The sequence below is a fragment of the Solanum stenotomum genome, chromosome 10 (genome assembly GCF_019186545.1).
Source record: "Solanum stenotomum isolate F172 chromosome 10, ASM1918654v1, whole genome shotgun sequence".
Taxonomy (NCBI): domain Eukaryota; kingdom Viridiplantae; phylum Streptophyta; class Magnoliopsida; order Solanales; family Solanaceae; genus Solanum; species Solanum stenotomum.
This window is the reverse complement of record NC_064291.1, coordinates 39,977,120-39,983,119: the sequence shown is the minus strand read 5'-3', so window position 1 is coordinate 39,983,119 and position 6,000 is coordinate 39,977,120. Positions and strand designations below refer to the sequence as shown.

The window sequence follows — 6,000 nt, the reverse complement described above, 5'->3', positions numbered from 1 at the left end:
GTATCTATATTCGGGAGGTAGTTCGTCTTCATGGTGTGCCTGTTTCTATCATTTCAGATCGAGGTTCACAGTTCACTTCCAACTTTTGGAGGGCTTTTCAGGAGGAGTTGGGAACTCGTGTCCACCTTAGCATAGCATTTCACCCACAGATGGATGGTCAGTCAGAGCGTACTATTCAGGTCCTTGAGGATATGTTGCGGGCTTGTGTTATGGATTTTGGAGGTCAGTGGGACCAGTTCTTGCCTTTGGCGGAGTTTGCGTACAATAACAGCTACCACTCTAGTATTCAGATGGCCCCGTTTGAGGCCTTATATGGTAGGCGTTATCACTCTCCAGTTGGTTGGTTTGAATCTACAGAGTCTAGGCCGTGTGGTACAGATTTGCTTCAGGAGGCCCGGGATCAGGTGAGGGTGATTTAGGATAGGCTCAGGACGGCTCAGAGTAGGCACCAGAGTTATGCTGATCAGAGGCGTCGACCTTTGAGATTCTCTGTTGGTGACCGGGTATTCCTCCGTGTGTCGCCCATGAAGGGCGTGATGAGGTTTGGGAGGCGGGGCAAGCTTAGCCCCAGGTACATTGGGCCTTTTGAGATACTCCGGACAGTTGGGGAGGTTGCTTATGAGTTGGCCCTACCTCCAGTATTTTCAGCCATCCACCCAGTGTTTCATGTTTCAATGCTGCGGCGGTATGGTCCTGATGAGTCCCATGTGCTCCAGTATGATGCAGTCGAGTTGGATGATCGTTTGACATTTGTAGAGGAGCCAGTTGCCATTCTAGCCAGAGATGTGAGGAGATTGCGCTCGAGAGCCATTCGCGGACGAAATTCCTTTTTAGTAGTGGATATTGTAATGACCCTCATGGTCATTTCTGTGTCTTGCTTTCTGTGTGTTGTTTAGAGCGTTCCTATAGCGACCTCAAGTCATTTATGACTTGCTGGGACTGACAGTTCGGTCACCTGGTCGTTCGTTTGGTCTTGGTGCGAGTTTTTGTGTTTTGGAGCTTATGAACCTTGAACGATCATTTTCGATCAAAAGTTCAAGAAGATGACATCGGAATCCAATTTTGAAGATTCCATCAGCTCCGGAATGGTCATTTTAGGCTGGTAGCATGGTCGACATGACTCCCGAGGTTTTCAGTGTGAGTCGGTGCGATTAGGCGTTTTAACTTTAAATTTAAGCCTAAGTTTGAGTTTGGTCAGCATTCTGAGTAAACGCGCTCGAATGAGAATTCTGTCAGCATGGTTAGCTCTGGAATGTCGAGTTTGGTCTAGATTGACCCTTCTTTTGTGTCTGGAGGTTTTTGATATCTTTCCGAGCCCTTTTGTGGGTTTTGACTTAAAATGACTTTTAGAAGTGGGACCCACTTTTTATTGAAATGACCTCTGATGGAAATTTCGACTGCGCCGTTAAGTCTGGAATATCAAATTTGGTATGGTTGCATATCTCGTTTGCGTGCACGGAATTTTGAACGAGTTCGGAGCACCCCGTCGGAGTTTTAAGTTTTGGGAAATTGCAGATTTTCTGCAATAAATGCAGAAAAACTAGCAACATTTCCAAAAACTTCAAACCCTCATAACTCTCTCATCTCTCAACCAATTTGGGCGATCCAAAAGGCAAAGTTGTGAGATTTTTCGAGGACAACGTGTTGGTGAGCTCGGATAGTGATTTGGAGTCCCCGTTTGAGGTAATTTTTGAAAAATACCTGCTGCCAGACCTCTTTTTGTGAGCTTAATTTTGGAAATTTTTGAGACTTGTTTTCTTAGCCATTTTAGATCCGATTTTGGTGATTTTTGAGGCTATCTTTAGTGGATTTTTGAGGAGAACATTGTGGTGTTGTCATATTTTACTGTAGACCGCTCGTTTTTGGTAAATACACTACTGTCCCATTTCTAATTTTTGAGAAAATTTGGGTTTTAGTTGCATGTTGATATTGTGTTGTTCCCGAGCCCCGAATTGTGTCCCATTTTGGGACATGAGCTAGGAAAACTGGTTAGGACCCACTTTTGGGGTTAATTTCAGAATTTCCTGCGCGGGTCCCACGATTCCCATTTTGACTCCAAAATTGACCCGTCTCCGTTTGTTGTGATTTTGGTGTCTAAACGACCGTATTAACGTTGTGACTCTATTTTAGATAGCGGGGCAGCGTTTCGAGACCGTTCGGAAAGGGAAAGCTCCGAAGGTGTGATTTTGGAGCGCATGTGATCGGTCTACAAGTAGGCTACGGTTTCCCTCTCTTAGATTGAGCTCGAGAATGCGAATGCATGTTGATTAGTTGGGATTTGGGTTGGGTAGTTATTGAATCTTGCATAGGTGTTAAGAAATCATGTTTTCGACCTATTTCGGGAATTATCGGGTAACTGTGATCATGCTTTGTATTATTAACGGACCCTCCTCGCTATGTGGAATGCTTGCATGCTTAATTATTGTTTATTTGAAGCATGTTGGGCCTTAGTTTAGGTTTGACTAGGGCTTGCCTTAGAAATACATTATTTGGATCCAATAGGTCTTAGTTTTGCCCCGACGTCGCTCGGCCGACTTAGATCCCTGTAGACTGGTGTAGAAGACTTGAGTCTGATAGATTGGGCCTTAGTTAGGCAATACGCTTGCTCCGACTTTAGTTATCCTTATTTTCCCCGATGTTACGACTTCACGAGTTACGTCGTTGACACTAGTTCTACTTCGCGATTTGAATTTGATTTTCGATTTGGTTCCAAGGACTTACATTGATTGGCTAAGTATGGACGGCGTTCCATGGACATTTATGAGTGTGGACCGATTAGGACTCTTTCAGCAGCTACATTGGCACCTTTATAGAGCATCCGGTTAGAGTTCCGGCCTCTATTGCCCAGTTACTTATATAGAGCATCCGGTTAGAGTTCCGGCCTCTATTGCCCAAATACTTATATAGAGCATCCGGTTAGAGTTTCAACCTCTTATACTTGTTACTTGTGATTGGTTACTTAGGTATTTCTTGTGAGCATCCGGTTCGAGGTCCGGCCTTCGTACTGTCAGAGTTTACTAATTAGGGTTGAGGTTCTGATTCGTGTTCTTCGTTCTTGGGTTCTCATATGCAATTCTCTTTAGTTTTAGTTATTCTGTGTACTCGTCGGGCTTATGGGGGTCCGTTCGAATTTTTATTTAACTTGCGCACGAGTGTAACTTCTGGGCTTATGGGGGCCCAATTAGGTGTAGTTAGCTTATAGATTACTTTAGTTAGTTCTTTGTACACTCGTGTGCATTCCCTTGTTAGTTAGATTTTAGTTCTTGACTTCGGTTTGTGTTATTCCTTCTTTTCATATTGCCTTTACTTTTCAAGTTCAGTCGGTCTGTGATGCCTACTGGGTACCGGTTGTTTTGGTACTCATGCTACGCTCTGCATCTATTTCGTGATGCAGGTCCGAGCACTAGTAGCTAGCATTGATCGAGCTTGGAGCAGACTGATCCGGAGACGGGAGTGAGCACACGACGTTTTGTACTATTTCAGTCTCCATCTGTATATATAGACTTGTCTTTTACCTTTCGAGACAGTCCAGTCTCTGTTGTCTACTTTTGGGACTTGTACTCATTTTGTTAGTAGATCTATACTAGTGACTTCCAAGTTCTGGGAGGGATCTTTATTTGTATATATGTTTTTGGGTTGCTTCCGCCTGTTTATATTGTTATTTGCCTACTCTTATTTAGTTTCTACCCTCAGACCCATTACTTGTTGTTCCGGGTTATGGGTTGGCTTANCTATTTCGTGATGCAGGTCCGGGCACTAGTAGCCAGCGTTGATCGAGCTTGGAGCAGACTGATCCGGAGACGGGAGTGAGCACAGGGCGTTTTGTACTATTTCAGTCTCCATCTGTATATATAGACTTGTCTTTTACCTTTCGAGACAGTCCAGTCTCTGTTGTCCACTTTTGGGACTTGTACTCATTTTGTTAGTAGATCTATACTAGTGACTTCCAGGTTCTGGGAGGGATCTTTATTTGTATATATGTTTTTGGGTTGCTTCCGCCTGTTTATATTGTTATTTGCCTACTCTTGTTTAGTTTCTGCCCTCAGACCCATTACTTGTTGTTCCGGGTTACGGGTTGGCTTACCTCCTGGTGGGTTATAGTAGGTGCCATCATGACTTGAGAAATTGGGTCGTGACAGAAGCTTATTCTTGAATCTATTGATACGAGTGACTTGTCCACTCATCAAAATGTTCTCCTTGTTTCAGAACACTATAGGGAAGGTTGGAGAAAAGAAAGTTGTTCAAGTTGTAACAAACAATGCAAATGAAAATGTTAAAGCGGGTGATATGTTGAAGAGAGTGTTCCCATAAGTTTAATGGATACCATATGCAGCTCATGGTATATCTTTGATGTTCAGGGACATTTTCGAAGAACGACCCTTCTCTATGGGGTACATTTTTACATTGTTCAAAGGCCTTTGTTATTAAATATGAAGAGATTCACAAAACAAAAGAACTTGGTGAAACCTGACAAGACCTTTGCATAGTATGCTCATGCAAAAGGCCACTTTGAGAAGCTTGTTCATTACATAAAAATTGAACACTAGTAAATTTGCAAAAGAAGTGATGGGAAAGAAGTTGCACGCATAATTATTTCTTATTCCTTTTGGAATAATGTTTTTGATGCTCTTAAAATTGGTGGTCCCTTGATTAAAGTACTTCGTTTGATGGATCGGGAGTAGGGATGGCAATGGGGCGGGATGGATTTAAGGCTATTCGGGGTGGGGAAGGTTTAAGGTTGTGCGGGGCGAGTTGAAGTGGTCCTTTTAAAACTAATGCGAGGCGGGGCGGGGCGGGGCAGGTTGCGGGTATATGTGGTTTTATGCAGGTTCAAACTTAATTTTAACTTTTTACATGTTACAAGAGTGAGAGAGCACTATTTATTAAGATAATTTCTTTAAAGCTACTAAAATATTAAAGATAGCAAATGAAAATGATTTAATAAAAATAATACAATTTCTTACATGTTTCTCAATTGACCTCTAAAAATTAAATTTTTAAGTCATTATATATTATATTAATACACCTTAATGAAAAAATGAATTTACTTTTATAAATTTTAATTTTTACTATCAAACTTAACTAGAAAAAGAAAATATTAAAAGAATTATGCGGGACGGGTTGACATTAAAAAAAGTTGTTATGCGAGGCAGATTAAAAAATTTGCGGGTTAAGCTCAACCAGGCCCGCCCCCACCCCCGCCTTGCACCGCCCCATTGCCACCCCTAATGGGGAGCAAAAACCACAAATGGGTTATCTATATAAAGCTACAGACAGGGTAGGAGGCAATTCAAGCGTCATTTCTTGACGAGCAAAAATATGCAAAGGTCTTTGAGATCATTGATAAAAGGTGATCAGATCAACTTCATCGACCTTTGCATGCAAGCTATGATTATTTGAGCCCATCACTCTTATGATAAGAGTGAGAAGGATTTACACGATAAAAAAGTGTGGAAGGGATTCCATGATTGTGTTGGTAAGTTGGTCGCCGATAAAGATGTGCAAGATACAATACTAGATCAAATTAGCACTTAAACACTAAGTTGCTCAGACTCTCCAAAAAATATTGTCACACCCATGTCGGATACTCTAAAAGTGCACTACTTTTGAAGAATCCAACACGCACACGATGACATTTATGAAGAGTCTGAATAATATAGCTTCTAGGAACGCTGATGTAATTTTTGGATTACCGGTGGCTATTAGACAGAGAAAGAAGAAGTCACCAGGGGAGCAAGTACTTCTATGTTTCTTTTAGCTTTAACTTTAAGTTATTTCATTACACTTACTATTTTTTTAATATTTGTTCTACTTCAATAGTTGAATGATGGAGGAATTATTGTTCAAAAACTCTAGATTTACAAAAGCTCACCATCCAAGTTCTAAGTCTTACTTTTAGTTCATTCGCATGTGAGAACTTTGAGGTGTTGCTACCGGAATCCCTGAAAATCATAAAGATGAAGCAATTTTTTAGGGAGATCCTAGTTTCACTTGGGGTGT

The 6,000-nt window shown here is 41.6% G+C and overlaps 1 long non-coding RNA gene and 1 pseudogene across 1 annotated transcript; one reads left to right on the top strand and one right to left on the bottom strand.

Annotated features, from left to right (window-relative positions):
* LOC125842005 (protein RRC1-like) overlaps nt 1-6,000 on the bottom strand; it is a 36,116-nt pseudogene that overhangs the window by 19,122 nt on the left and 10,994 nt on the right.
* On the top strand, nt 1,556-3,918 carry LOC125842008 (uncharacterized). Its single transcript, XR_007443855.1, has 3 exons — nt 1,556-1,683; nt 2,135-2,212; nt 3,748-3,918. It is a non-coding gene; the product is annotated as an uncharacterized LOC125842008 (long non-coding RNA).